The sequence below is a fragment of the Scardinius erythrophthalmus genome, assembly GCF_964197995.2.
Source record: "Scardinius erythrophthalmus genome assembly, chromosome: 4".
NCBI lineage: Eukaryota > Metazoa > Chordata > Actinopteri > Cypriniformes > Leuciscidae > Scardinius > Scardinius erythrophthalmus.
Window position 1 is genome coordinate 14,243,639 of NC_138224.1, and position 16,443 is coordinate 14,260,081.

The window sequence follows — 16,443 nt, forward strand, 5'->3', positions numbered from 1 at the left end:
CATACCATCTTCACTTCATTATAATGAAAAGAATGGCAGGAGGTATTCTTGAAAAATGCACCTTTTGTGTTCCACAGAAGAAAAACGTCACACTGGTTTGGAGAGACATGAGGTTAGTAAATGTCAGAATTTAACTCATAATAGAGCATCATTACAAGATTATTTTGACGTATCCTAACATCAATATCATGCTTCAGGCAAAGAAAAAAAATCAGTCAATCTTTGAAATATCAAACGTTTTATTTCAGTTTGAAGTATTACACATCTGTGATGTATCAAGTAATGCTAATGCAGCTATAAATGGCAAGATCATCACAAGCAGAAGCATGGAAAACCAAGACAATTAAGAAAAGAAAAAGAAAAAGTGAATGAACCGTGTGACTGGCGACGTTTTGCTGCCCTTCAGGGAAGGCAGTAGGTTGTATAGTTATCTCCTGATGGGGTAAAAACACAACCCTGAAACCACACAACCTACTACCTCACCCTGTACGAACATCACTGCTGAATATTCCACGACAAAGCAGCGACACATTTTTTCACTTATCAGTGGTATTTTAACTACAATTCTTTTCTATTACCTACGATGTTTTGTAGCTCCTATTAGAGTTTAACCCATCCCATCTACATGCTTGTGTTTTCCTAGAAGCTGGCAGTTTAGTCTTTTTTCTTTAAAAAAATCGGGCGACAAGCTGCACTATACTGATATTTTGTCCAATCAAAATCAGTTGTGACTTTGATATAACTGAAGACTATTGGATATTTAATAAAAAGGATAAGCCTTTCAATATGCGATTATATGTGTGATTATATGCTGTTTTAGGTGTGTATGTGTTTATGTTTTATGTGTTTATATGCACATATGTTTATATGCGATTTTATGTATTATCCCTTGTTCAGCACTTTGTAAACCTTTGTTTTTTAAATGTGCTATACAAATAAAATGGATTGGATTCTTTAAATCACCATACATATCATTACTATCAACTTATACTGTTCTCTTTATGTATTCACTGCAAATCAAACTTAAAGGCTTGCATTATAATGCATCAAAACTGCATTGATGTGTAGCCTACCTAACACAAATTTCACAAATTAAAACTTTTTTTGAAAAATTCTTTCAGTGTGAATATCTGATAAACATTTAAGCCTGCGTTAAGCATAAAAGCATGTCTTTAATGAACAGAGATTAATGCTGGATACTGGAAATGTGTCATTTCTTCCTTCCAGTTGACGTCCTCCATTTGATGCGATGGCACTACGGTCACTTCGGGAAAGACAGTAAGTTGTATAGTTATCTGACAGCAAGGGTTAAACCCTCAAACTATACAACCTACTACCTCACCCCAAACGACAGTTTCTTTCTTTCTCTTCCTGCAACGGAGCTTCCATTTCCTGTGTACCTTCTTGTTTTCTAAAATCTAATATCCAACTAACCTCATTAGGTGATACTACGCATCACAGAGCTGACGTAAGACACTAAAATGTGAATTGAAGACCCCGAAAGGGTAAATATGTGGCCTAAAACTGTTTGCCATTCAACACTCTTTGCTGTGCACTAAATACACCCCCTATCACCTCTATCTCCAAAGCTTCAGTCTGGGATCCTTCAAAACCATCAAGGTCACCAACATGAGAAAGGTAGATAGTCACCTCCTGGGTTTGCCATCTGTGAAAGGATGAGAGAGAGAGAGAGAGAGAGAGAGAGAGAGAGAGAGAGAGAGAGAGAGAGAGAGAGAGAGAGAGAGAGAGAGAGAGAGAGAGAGAGAGAGAGAGAGAGAGAGAGAGAGAGAGAGAGAGAGAGAGAGAGAGAGAGAGAGAGAGAGAGAGAGAGAGAGAGAGAGAGAGAGAGAGAGAGAGAGAGAGAGAGAGAATTAGTCAGGCACAGAATTCACACACTCAAGTCCCTACATCAGTTTCATGTCCTGTTTGTCTTAAATCATCTGTTGTGCTGTATGTCTGTCTACTGCTGACCCTGACAGTACACAGGGGTGCATGAGAGGATTAGGACTGGGGTGTTTGGGAACTGGTGTGTGTGTGTGGTCAGATCGGGGAAGGTTCAGTGTGAGTGAGTAAGGCTGTGGGCAGCAGTATGGTTTACCTCAGACAAGGGGGAGGCACACAAACACTGCTGACTCACACAACCCACGAACCTCACAGGGGTGAGTGGTTCCACACACACACACACACACACACACACACACACACACACACACACACACACACACACACACACACACACACACACACACACACACACACACACACACACACAAATTAAGAAAATATTAAGATAAAAGATATTAAGTTTGCAGTAATTTGCATAAATTTGCAATAATATCAAAAATAAACAATTAGTCAGGTCCGAATCTTCAAGATTGTGTAACCCTGTAGGCATTTTTGAGGAAAAGTTGTTATACCACATTTTTAGAAAGTTCAATGTCTCCTGAATAAGGATCCACCGTATAACATTGAAATAAGGGTCCCATTTTCTTGTAATTGTCATTGAAACAATAGGTGCATTATTCACAGCCAAAACACTACAGGTGGATAGGGTAAAAAATTTAAGTTATAGATATCACCATAAAACCTTTCCAGTTTTTCACTTACATAGAGACAGACATTTTTTGTATTACAAGTTTTCTGAAATGTCATGTTTACATATGCAAATGAGGCATACCAGTATATATATATATATATATATATATATATATATATATATATATATATATATATATATATATATATATATATATATATATATATAATTCGAGGGGCAGGCATACCAGTGCGCGGTTCTCCCTTTCGGGCTAGCCCTGTCTCTTCGCGTCTTCACAAAGGTTGTCGAGGCAGCCCTTGTTCCTCTCGACGACTGGCTGATCCTAGCTCACTCTCGAGACAAGGTTTGCGAACACAGGGACCTAGTGCTGCGGCACCTAGCTTGTCTGGGCCTTCGGGTCAACTGGGAGAAGAGCAAACTCTGCTCCGTGCAGAGGATCTCTTTTCTCGGTATGGAAATCGACTCGGTCGCCATGTGCGTGCAGCTTATGAGCGTGCGCGCGCAGTCACTGCTAATTTGCCTTCGTCAGTTCGAGGGCAAGAGTGCGGTTCCACTGAAACTATTTCAGAGGCTCCTGGGGCATATGGCATCCGCAGCCGCAGTAACGTCGCTCGGCTTGCTTCATATGAGACCGCTTCAGCTTTGGCTTCGCGATCAAGTCCCGAGGTGGGCATGGCAACACGGCACGCTCCGAGTCCCAGTGACTGCCGTCAGACCTTCACCCCGTGGACGAACCTCAGTTTTCTATGGGCTGGAGTGCCCATAGAACGAGTTTCCTGGCATGTTGTTGTATCAACAGATGCCTCCATAATGGGCTAGGGCGCCATGTGCAATGGACATGCTGCCGCAGGCTCCTGGACAAGACCCCAGCGCCTTTGGCATGTCAATTGCCTCGAGTTGCTGGCTGTACGTCTCACCCTGCACCGCTTCTGTGCGTTGCTCAGGGGTCAGCACGTATTAGTCCAATCAGACAATACCGCCACAGTAGCGTACATCAACCGACAAGGTGGTCTGCGCTCCCGCCGTATGTCGCAACTCGCCTGCCACCTCCTCATATTGAGTCAGAAGCATCTGAGGTCGCTTCCAGCCATTTATATCCCGGGAGACCTGAACCGTGCAGCTGATATGTCTCGGTTTCGGCCTCTCGCTGGAGAATGGGGACTCCATCCCCAGTCGGTTCATCTGATTTGGGATCAGTTCGGGGACGCACAGGTAGATCTGTTTGCCTCCCACGACTCTTGCCACTGTGACCTGTTTTATTCTCTGACCGAGGGCACGCTCGGCACGGATGCACTGGCGCACAGCTGGCCGCGGGGCCTCCGCAAGTATGAGTTTTCCCCCAGTGAGCCTTCTTACGTAGACTTTGCGCAAGATCAGGGAGGACGAGGAGCAGGTAATTTTGGTTGCCCCGTATTGGCTCAACCGCACCTGGTTCCAAGAACTAGTACTCTTCGCGACAGCACCTCCCTGGCCAATTCCTCTGAGAAAGAACCTGCTTTCTCAGGGACGGGGCACCCTATGGCACCCTCGTCCCGATCTTTGAAACCTCCATGTGTGGTTCCTGGACGGGACGAGGCAGGTTTGAGTACCCTACCACCAGCGGTGGTGGCTACCATCACTTCCGCTAGACTAGAGCATCGTCCACGAGACATGCCTATGCGTTGAAGTGGAACCTCTTTGTCAACTGGTGTTCTTCTAAACTTAAAGAACCCACGAAAGGCCCGATCAGTGTCGTGCTTTCCTTCTTGCAAGAAGGGTTGGAGCGAAGGTTGTCTCCCTCCACCCTGAAAGTGTATGGTGCCGCTATTGCCACACATCATGATGCAGTTGATGGTAAGTGCATTGGAAAGCACGACCTGATCATCAGTTTCCTGAGAGGAGCGAGGAGACTGAATCCTCCTCGCCCTCCTCTCGTTCCCTCTTGGGACCTCTCTGTGGTTTTAACTGCTCTGCAGAGTGCTCCCTTTGAGCCTTTGCAATCAGTGGAGCTTAAGTTCCTGTCAATGAAGACAGTGCTCCTGGTTGCATTGGCCTCCATCAAGAGGGTAGGGGACCTGCAGGCATTTTCGGGTGACGAAGCGTGCCTGGAATTTGGACCGGCTAACTCTTACGTGATCCTGAGACCCCGGCCTGGATATGTGCCCAAGGTTCCCACCACACCCTTTCGAGACCAGGTGGTGAACCTGCAAGCGCTGCCCTTGGAGGATGCAGACCCAGCCTTGGCACTGCTCTGTCCAGTACGCACCCTCCATGCTTACGTAGACAGGATGCATTGTTTCAGGACTTCAGACCAGCTCTTTGTCTGTCATGGTGGGAAGCTGAAGGGAAAGGCTCTCTCCAAGCAAAGGTTGTCTCACTGGATAGTGGACGCCATTGCTTTGGCTTATCAGCAGCAAGGTCGACCATGCCCCCTTGATGTGACAGCCTGCTCCACCCGGAGTGTGGCATCCTCTTGGGCTCTAGCGCATGGCGCCTCGCTAACAGACACATGTAGATCTGCAGGCTGGGCGACACCTAACACGGCCTCTGGGCGACCCCCACGTGTGTAGTCCACTGTAAGCCTCTCTGAGCATGTGTCTTTCCCTCGGCAAGCTACCTTGCCACCCCTGGGTTTGAAATATTCCACCTGCAGCTGGACACCCCAGTGATTCTCAATATGCAGCCCCCTGGGGTCATGTGTATTCCAAGTCCCCCCCCTTCGGGCTGGGCATAATTGCATATTTCCACTGATATATGCTTCCTAGTGTTCCTTGGCATAATTCCAGCAGCCATTAAAAACTATCCCTTTCATGTTAATGTTGTTTTTTCATTGTTTACATGTTTAAATATTCTGAGAATGCATAGTTTTAGTTCTAATGTTTAATGTTTAAACTGTAATAAATGCATTAAAACTTTTTTTTTTGGCAGCCATTTTGTTTTTATTGTTTATGACAAAACAGTGATGTTTACAACTTGTTATACGGCAGAAATGGATTCAGCACCTAAAAATCATATAGAAACAACACTTGAAGTACTTTTCCTCAAAAATGCCTACTGCATCTTATCCAGGGCTATTTATCTATTTTGGGACCTGACTAAATATTTTAGTGCACTCTGAAAAGAAGTTCCTTTTAAAGTAAATTCATATATTTTTAATGATGTTGAGATATCTGTACTGGAAAACAAGACAAACAATTAAGATCAAGTTGATTTTTGCAGTGTGGGATTTTTTTTTTTTTTTTAAATCTGGAAATAATGTTTTAATAAAATGTAAAATTAAGAGGGAAAAAATGAATGTCCAGCACTATTTCTATCGAATTTGACATTGATCACATTAATCTTGATTAAACTTGGAGCTCTGGTTAATCTGAAATCATGCTGGAGAACATGATCCTCAGGTTTTACACAAACATGTGGAGTTCATATCTAAATTTCTCAACTTTTTACTCAAATTGTAATTATATTGTGTTTTGTCAACATGACAATATATTTTGTAGTGTGACATTTTCTATATAAATAAAACGCAACAATAAAGCCATTTTCCCTAGTGGTCTTTGATTTGGATCAAAGATTCAAATCAATCACTCTTGTTTCTCACACATTCATAACGCATCGCACAGCTACATGAATTGACATCCTCCTGTCATTGGAACAGTTACACCTCACTGTATGTCATGACTAAAGTGTAAACCTGCTTTTTGTTTAGTTTAGTTTTTTTACGAGAAAGAGCTGACAGCAGACATCTCCGCTTGGATTACTGCCTGCTATACTTCACCTAAAGCTGGTTCATCAAAACCACCGAAGCCTTATGCACATTCGATTACTAACCTCATTAAGAACATTATGGGATTATTAAAAAGCATCGCTACTGATAAAAGCAGGCAGGTTGCAGTTTACATTAGTAGTGAAACAAACCATAGATCATTAAGCTCTTGAATTACGGGTACACTTGAAAGCTTATAGAGTAGCTAACAGCCATAAGGTGGAGCTGTATACCAGAGACTGGAGACACATTTCCTCAGAGTAAAAGAGCCGTTCAGCAACAATAGGCCCATTATACCGAAATGCTGCTAAACAGTGATTCTTATTTCCTTTAATCACCGTCTGATACACTTTGTTTATATCCCTATTTGCTCCGCATCAATACCGCAGGTGCGAACGACAGAGAAATCTGTTGAACGATCTTTGAAGCAACATTTTATTTGTTGCATGATTTAAGAACTGTTGACTGACAGAATTATGCTCTGGCTGTTTTATCGCTCCTGAGGCAAAGCCATCTTCTGTGTTTGTATTATACATCTGTTCAAACAAAATCACAGAAAGCAAAAAATAAATAAAAATAAATAAGACCTCATGTGACTTGCTGGAGGGGGAGAGATAGCCCAGACTGATTACAACAGAGCGTGAATACAATGTCTGTAATGGACTTTGAGCTTGAACTTTAAACCGCAGATTACACAAGTGATCGGTATCATAATATTATTCTGCTTTGTCTGGGCAGGCCATGGCTTCTTGTACTTTTTTGTTGCAATTGTTAAAAAAAAAAAATACGAAAATTGAGGTAAAAATCACAATTAGTTTTGATATAAAAACCTAAAAATAGTTGATATAAATTTCAGGGAGACAAAGCACAAACCATCACACAACAGCATTCAAGCCTTTGCTAAGACTGTTAGCGGCTCTTGGTCTCAAGACTTGCCCATGACATCATCTTAGTGTTGAACAATTACTCAGCTCCACCCCACCTTTTGTCACCTGCCAATCATGTCTGGCTCCTATTGTGCCCATGGGAAACAAGTTAGTTGAGTACTGCTATCCCTAAATGACCCCACAGCCCTTTACTCCGTTCCTTTTCACTTCACTATATAGCGTCTATAAGAGTTTACCGGCTTAAGGATCTTGATTGTAAAGAAATGTCGAAGAAAATGTCTACTTCTGCCATCATAACCAAATTCTAAAAAGACACGCAGTGGTTAAAAACTTAAATAATAGAGTTAGTTATACAGATTCATTTAAAAACTTTTTTTTGTAGTGGTCATACTTGTTTTCGTAATTTATGAACGGTGTAAATTAGATATGGAAACTACACTACACTTTTCTGTGGGTCTGCTTTACAATTCAGAAGAGACATTTAATGAATTAAATATAAATCGAAAATTTGAAAAACACTAAATGGATACATTTCTCTTTCATTCATTTTCAGTTTAAAATGAAATATATCTTATGGTATTTCCGGAGCACAAAATTATTAGCAATACAGCAAACAATATTTCTAATATTTTGAAGACATCTGTGCGCATTTTTTTTCCCAAAGGAAGGCATTTTAAAGTCATAAAAAGAAGCGTCTCAACATAATCAATCATCACTCCAACTTACTGCTTAAAAACTCCTTAACTAAAACTAATCTATATCTCAAACACTGTAAGAACTTTTTTTTATTATTATTCTTGATAGTATTAAATTAAATTGTCTTTAGATTAAAGTCAATATTCAAGTGATATAACCATTCACAAATTAAGTTGACTAAATAAAATGAAACAATTTTTTTTCTGCATGAAAAAAGAAAACCCGCAGGAACAAATATGTGTTCATGAAATTATTTTAAAATACTGGAGACATCCACACACAAGTATGCGAGTGTCCATCACCTTCTCTGCTAGAAAATGTCTCGATCTACGGATTTTTCTTTATTTTTTTTAATAATAATTATACATTAATACTGCATTCGGATGATCATTATACAATTGCATTTGCATCAGTAATGCTGTTTAGTGCAAATCATCTTATGCGGTTGAACTGAAATTACACATAAGTTATATTTCCATTAAACTGACAATTAAAATAACCTGAAATCCAAAACATTAAAAAATGTAAGTGACATTGATGAGATTCTTTTCGATCACTTTGTCACATATCCTGCATTAAATTCCACCCTTGGAACTTCATCTGAAATCAACTAATTATCAATTCACAGTGTGTAGCTTCTAAAATACACCTCTAAACAGAATGAAGGAGACATCTTTAGTCTAGACTGTGTGTGTGAGAGTACACAAGTATCTTTTGAAAAGGGTTGGGGTGGGGGGGTCTACACCCTTAACTATTACAGACACACACACACTGAGGCGTGGGAACTCTATTCAGGGCTGAATCAGAGGTCTATTATGGAGCACATGGCAGCAAGTGTGTCTGGGTGTGTGTGAGAGAGTGTGTGTACGTCTGTATGTGACAGCGAGGGCGGGTGTCTCAGTTAGTGCACACATGCTCGCTGCTCTTCGGCACGTCTGGGAATGCCTTGCCCCAGCTTGACACACATTCATTTCTATTTTCTCTGCAAAATGTAATAAAAAAGATCCCACACAAGCACATTTAAAAAAAAAATCCTAATCCTTAAAATTTCAGTTCATTTTTAAGAATAAATGTTTCATCTTTATTTAAAGTGTAAACTAGTCAGCATTTCTGTTGCAAATTGTTGAAAATTGTTGTTCTGTTGCATTTCTGTTGAAAATGTAAACCACATACATTTTCACATACACACACACAAAAAAGACAAATCTGTAGTACAAATGACTAAAAGCGGCAAGTTTATCCTGAAAATCTGTTCCTGCGCCAACCCCCCTCTTCGTTCTTTAGATGATGCCACCTGCTCTGTTCTTTACACTATACATCATCTCTGGAACACTCCATTCACAACCAAAAAAAGGGGTGGGGGAGGGCACTGCCAACCCAATGTGCATTTTCTGTGCCAACACACTTCATCAGCACTGCCCCTGGCGTTCTCACTCGTGCTAATAAACAGCCTGCTATGAGCCAAAATCATTAGTTTGAACGATGAAACACAACTGTTTACTTTTATGCCTGTAAATCATACATGATATGTATAAATCAAACACAATGCTATTTTATGTCAAATGATCCTTAATCATCACCCAGAGATCAGCTGTTAAATTCTGAAATCTCAACGACCCTAAACATTTTACTTATAAATTATTCAATTACAAAAGGGCCTTAAGAGAGTTTTTTAAACGTGTGTGTGTGTTATTGAGACAGAGAGAGAGACAGTGTGTGCGTGTGTAACAAAAAAGAACACTGTGATTATACTTTATTTTACGCAACCTAAAAATTCAACAAAAGACATCTTTACAAAACGTTTTTCTTTAAAAAAAGACTTCAAATAATACATAAATCGTTCAGATTCAGCAAATGCCTTCTTTGAGTACACAACTAGAATGTATATTACAGGATAAAATGTTTATAAATTGCAAAAATGGTTCTCCGCTAAATTCAAACGAAATATGGGCAAAGTGTAAATTTAAACAATAATATATTTTAGAGTCAAATTGACAACTTTTAGTTGAATTTGCATGCCTTTACATCTCCATTGAAATAATTTAAAATAAGCAACCAAAAAAATATAATAATAACACTCATTTGAGCAATTAAATAATTAACACAAAATACTTCCTCATTTCTTCTAATTTTAATACATAATTGCGCAAACTAACCTCTGACGTGGCGTATACAATGCTTCTATCCATAAGCGCCCATGTTATAATTCAATAATAATATAAAAATAACATTAAATATTAATCGCAATGAACATTTCATAAGATAAACAACAGTACAACGTGATAATCAAACACAAGGCCCTACGCAAATAGCTGAGGTCCATTCACTGTTAAAGTGCTCCAGTTAACACACAAGGAATGCATCAGAAAATGAAAGGTTAATTTTTAAACACCTTTTCCCGATAACACGACCCAAAACTCTTACTCCCAAAAAGTGTACCTCTTCTCAGTCACTAAAACATTAACCCCAAAACTATGCACTGTGGAAGGTCGACTACAGAGGTACATCATGTCTGTTAGGTGCTGATATGAAATGCCTTTACAATCCCCTAACGCCATTTTCCTTAGGAATCGTACCATTCATAAATCGTTTTCTCCCCCCCGTATAAAGCGAAAAACCAAAATGAAAAATATTTCGCACACATTCTAAAGACCAAAAAAAAAAAAACATTTGAATCGAGAAATACATTGGAAAAAACTAAAAACAAAGTAAATATGCAGAAATACCACATATAACAAAAAAAAATTGCAACTTACCCCATAATATTGACATGCATCAGTAGATAGAAACATTCCAGGACAAGTGCTGAAGGCCTTTTCTACTCACTTCACCAGTCCTGTGTTGAAGGAGAGAGCCAGGGAGAGAGAGAGAGAGGGAGAGAGAGAGAAGGAAAAGAAGAGGGAGTGAGCTTTCCACAGCAGGCACAAGGACCAAAGGAGGTAGGCCGGGGGGCCAAGCCAATCCTTCCACCCCAGCTGCGTGTCCCCAGTGCTAGGCTACACGTCTGCCTGCGGTCCCCTGATCTGGGACAACCAGGCCCTGGCCACAATAGCAGCCCGAGAGACGCGTGTCGGCCCATCTTGCAGTTAACAAGTCTTTGAATGAGGAATGTTAGCAAACAGACAAACAGAATGTCCGCTGCATGTTAATGTCCCAGCCAGTCCGATCGCAGCATTGGCCCAGGCGTATGAATAATTCAGAAGCTTGAAAACCGAGCCCCCTCCCCTTTCCACCCCCCATGACTGAAATGCCTTCAGTGGCTGAAGAGCGCCAGAGAAGTGAGAGAGTGTTGTGAGAGAGATAGAGAAGAAAAGTATTTCAAATCTTAGCTCCAAACATTTCTATTCAGCTGAACGCACGCAACCGCGCACGCACTCGGTCACCACAAACTTCTTTCGTTTCATCGTGCAACATATTTCTTTCTTACGATCGAGGCATCTCTCACTCAGTGCCTTTTTATGTCTTTTGTTTGGAATTGGCACCTGTCCCAGAAAAAGCTCCAACACCGCACCGCCCTCCCGCTCTCCTTTCAGAGAGGGAAGAGAGGGAAAGAGCAAGAGAGAGAAAAAGAACTGTATGTGTGTGTGTATGAGAGAGAGAGAGAGAGAGAGAGAGAGAGAGAGAGAGAGAGAGAGAGAGAGAGAGAGAGAGAGAGAGAGAGAGAGGTGGCGCTAAAGTGATAGAACTCCAGGCGCCTCCCTTCTCCGAGACACGCAACAAGCAGGGAGAATACAGCCATTTTCAAAGCTCAGCAACAGAAAGGATCCGTTAACCCCTGGCGAGGATGAGAAATGGCATACACCTCCAACTGCCGCAAAAGCACCGTTTGAAAGTATCTCAAGGTAACGAAACCGCAGAAGAACACGCCGACGAGGTTTAGGGAAGTGGCGGAAAAGACGCAGAGGAAAAACTGAAGTGGCAGAGAAGCTGCTTGAGCCAATCAGTTGTGCTACAGGGTTAAAATCCTGTGAGTAGTAGAAATCCCTCCTTCTCTTGGCACAGACTGGGTGAAGGGGTGGGGACTGTACTGTGGAAACAGCGGTAGAGGCTTTTTTTCATTTCTATCTGCACAGAGAGAGAGAGAGAGAGAGAGAGAGAGAGAGAAAAGGAGGGAGGGAATTAGAGGAGAAGAGAGAGGGAAAAATGAAGTGGGGGGAAAAAAGTTGATGATGAAACCGAGAGGCAGTGGAGTACGTGAGCAATCTTTTTTTTTTTTTTTTGAATCATCGCTCCAGTCAGTGAGCGAGAGCTCGAGTAGGGAGGGAGGGAGGGAGGGAGGGCTGAACAGTGGAAGGAAGCGTGACACAGACTCCGGTTCACCCGGAGAGTGCACAGAAACATACGCTCACACCAGTTACGAACCATTCAAACACAATTTACAGAGCGTGCACACGCTCCACCGCCAAAACTAAACTCAACCCTTCAAGCTGTTCTCTGGCTCGAATGCATTGAACAACAAAACAAGTAATCAGAAACAAGAAAGAGAAAGTAATACAAAAACCCTCAGCAGTTAAAAGACGACCATACCATGATGTGGGATTCTGGGAAAAGTGAAGTGCGCAAACGTTGGGGTGTCTTTCTACATCTGCAAACATTAACGGGACCTCCTCCCATTGCCCCGAGAAGGAGTTGAGGAGCAACAGGCGTATGGGTGAGACGGTCTGGAGGTGAAACATCTGTCACAGTCTGCAGGAAGATATCATCTGCAGTGTTCGCATAGACACACACACACACGTACACACACACTGCACCCAAGGCCTACCTGAGAATCCGCCCAGTGGAGGAATAATTAGCTGAGCGTGCCACCAATAGTGTTTTTCAATCTTTTAGGATGCACCTCCATCATGCCTCCCTTTTGAATCCAAATTCAAGCGTGTAAGGCAGTCCGGTGGTGAGGATGCAGAAAACGGACTCAAGATTTCGTTATTCTGTAGCTTATTTTACGAAGAATCCTTGGTGCATCTACTGCATGCTCATGTAGGCTAAGCGTGCCAGTACTGTCTAGTGCAAAACTTTTTTTTGTTTAATCAATGCGAATTAATACAAGTTCAAACAGATGATTTCTCTAATGCGAACAAGCCCAAAAAGAATGCAAAAACACATACCAAAACATGTTAGTGGGGGGCCTGTGCCTGATTCTGTTCCTCGGACCGCCAGTGTAATATCACAAACAGCTTTTCTGTGTTTAGCGAACTAAACAGTTGATAAAAGCATGCTCGTCAACCAGTGAACATGGCTGCGCGGAGGGTGCTGCTGCTCATCAGGCTGTCACACAGATACACACACACACACACACACACACACTGACGTGGAGGAGGGACCGAAAGCACCCGGTCCGCCCAGATTTTCCTGCCTCGTTCTCGGCCTCCTCTTTCTGGCTCCCTCATGGCACTGACCTCTCATTACACACACACACACACACTCTCACACACATACATATTTGGTTCCTCCTACATACCACACACCACACCCTCGATTCAACACCAAATCTGGGCCGAGTCGCACCCGTATAAAACCGTTACAGCTAAATCAAATTCCAAGCGCTCAGCCCTCTCCTTTTTAAAGTCCGATTCCCTAATGGCAACAGGTCATGTTCTGGCACGAGGTACGACGCGTCCACGTCACATTGCGCCACGTCTGTCGGCCAATCACGAAGAGGGCGCATCTCACAAGAGAAAATGTGCAACGAAATCCAACCTTCTCATTTTTTAAACCACATTATCTCTATTTTACTTCTTATTCTCTGTTGCTGATTCACAGGCATTCATTTTCCTGCTTGTTTACTATAGGAGCTACTATGGGGAGTCGCAAATTGGCGCATGTGTTGTGTTGTACATTGCATTAAAGTTCATTTGAGGATACAATTTTGGTTTTGGGTCGGCTGCCAACTCCCAAACAGTGAGCTGTTCTGTAAGGCCCCATCCTTCACAAGGCTCAGAGACTATGATCAAACGCCAATCAAAACAAACTCTTTATGGTACTTTTCAGGGCTCAACCTCAGAGCACTTTAATGCACCATCGCTGAGATCATTTTAAAAAGACTCTCATGTGATTTGAAAAGCTTGTATGTGTTCTGGAGTTAAAGTTACCAAAGAGCGATAACGGCTATAGCAAGTTTCAAGTTGCTGTCGTCGCAAAGTTAAAAAGCACAGTGGACAGGTCACTTTTTCCAAATGTCAACATTTAATAAGTGCATTCGACACAGTTTATAGATACATATCAAAATTTTTTTTTTTTTTTTTGTGGAGGGTTATATCTATGGAATATCAAAATGGTCAGCATACAAAATGGTCAGCATACATATGCATATGACCTTCTGAATAAATACTGAATACTAAAATGCACATTAACCCTTTTAAACCGGAACGAGAGATTGAAGCACGATCTAAAATAATGAAGTATACTTACAAACAATGTAAAGCCATTCGCCATCACAGATTTTAATAAGCATCTGTAGGAGCTTTACAGTATATTTTCTTTTCCTCCTGAATGAACATCGGGGTCTCCAGCACAATCAACTAGAAAAACTTAAAAAAGCATCCGAAGGAATGTGTTGCACATGCACATCATTGAGCTGCAATTTTCCACTCATAATTATGCTTCTGTGGAGATGAGTAAAAACTACTAACATGACATGAGCTTCTTTAACCTACAATTTTTCATCCGTGCTCTGGGAGAGCAAAAAAACAAAAACAAGTGTCTCTCAACACTCCCATTAAGCGAAAACTTAATTAAAACACAACAAGACAAGCCTGGCACAGATTTAAAAAAGCATCTCAGTCCTTCAGTCAGTGGCCTAGTTCATTAACTGAGTTAAACTTCCACTTTAAGAGAAAAAAAGCAGCAGTTTTAAAATCTGTAATGTCCATCAGCATCTAAGTCTCGGCAATGATCTAGAGTTTACATACGTATTGAGAGGAATAGGTTAAATATTCAATAAAACAAATAAGCCCCCACATAAACATGACCAAATGGACTGAATGTGAAGGCATGGTGTATCTGTAGAAGATATTAAAGACAATTTAGCAGTATTTTGCACAACAAACAAAACAACTGAGGAATTGATCAGAAAACCAGTCATCAAATTTTTCTCTTTAAGACTTCTCTTTATACATTTTTGAAATCAGTTACATAAAAACATAGATTGGTCTAATTTGATTCCAAAAAGTAAGACTGCTTGCCCGTTGGCAAACTGCTAGTTGGTCATACTTGGTCTTAAGACACAAACACAAGACGTCTTAACATAGCCTAATGGTTGTTTATGCAACTGGCCTTTGATCAGCCAAACGTTTTTTCTTGGGACCCATAGGAAACGACATATTTTCAGACACCCTTTTCCGCCAGCACAGAGGTAGCAGTGAGATTGCAGCGGTGGTGGTCTCTCCTGGGCCCCGTGGGCACGTGTCTACAGGGCTCCTCAATTACAGAGGTGAAATCTGAGGTCAGCCTCTGTAGAGAAAGGAACAAAGGGCATGACCCACAGGTCAGAAGTGCTAGACTGGGAGCAAGCTGGTCCCCATTGAGAGGGAGGGTGCTGTTTGCTTTGTGTAGGAAAAGAGTACTAAAACACAGACAAACAGAGATTAAGAGGTGAGCCCCTAGGACTGTCACTCGGAGGGCCCCTCCATCAACTCCGATTAACTCCCTTGACCTCTAGCTGCCGTTAGAACGAAGATGCTTAATGACCCTTACGGCTCGCCGCAGCACTGACAGAAACGTGAGCGGAGCTCTGGCACTTGACTGACACCAACTGACAACATAATAATAATAATAATGCATTTCTTTATAAACAATATTCAAATCTTATGCTGAATATATGAATGAATACATTCATTTTTATTAAATAATTAAATAAAGGATTAAAAGCAGCAAATAAACAATTAAAACAAATATATATTTATTGTTTTACTTTTTGAATATTATTCATCATAAAAAAAAAACGAAAAAAAACCCGACCTTAAATCCTCAAATATTGTCCAAAATTAAAAGTGTCTTTGAAACTATATTCAATTCAATTCACATTTATTTGTATAGACCTTTTCACAATACATATTGTCTCAAGGCAGCTTTACAGAAAATGCGTGTCTACATTACAATTTAGAGTGATCTGTTATCGGAGGTTACTGTGTCCAAGTTATCTATTTCAGTCATTTACATATACAAATCACACAGTAAGCTAATAATGTATTAATTTAAATAATGTAATAATAACTACTATGAATTAAGAGATATGATGGATTACAATATACACTGAGAAATATCAAAAGAAAATTTACTGCAACATGTCACTGCAACTGATTCTGTGGATGTGATACAATTTTACCACAAACATGGAAGATGTCACACACACACACACACACACACACACACACACACACACACACACACACACACACACACACACACACACACACACACACACACACCTCTTGTCCTGTCAGCTAATATGAGGACAACTGTTCTTCTGTAGAAGTAGAAGAGTAGATGACATTTATCAATCATAAGCTACTGGTATGGTATTGTCTAGGAATTTGCCATCCCTGCCCTAGCAGCGCAGATGA

General features: G+C 41.1%; 1 protein-coding gene across 1 annotated transcript in view; it reads right to left on the reverse strand.

The window, feature by feature from the left end:
• Positions 1-16,443, reverse strand: part of pparaa (peroxisome proliferator-activated receptor alpha a) — a 58,654-nt gene that overhangs the window by 27,085 nt on the left and 15,126 nt on the right. Inside the window, exons 4-5 of the mRNA XM_081363826.1 lie at positions 10,639-10,718; positions 1,576-1,666 (exon numbers count right to left, since the gene is read on the reverse strand). The gene's annotated coding sequence lies outside the window, so the exon portion shown is untranslated. The remainder of the gene's footprint in view (positions 1-1,575; positions 1,667-10,638; positions 10,719-16,443) is intronic.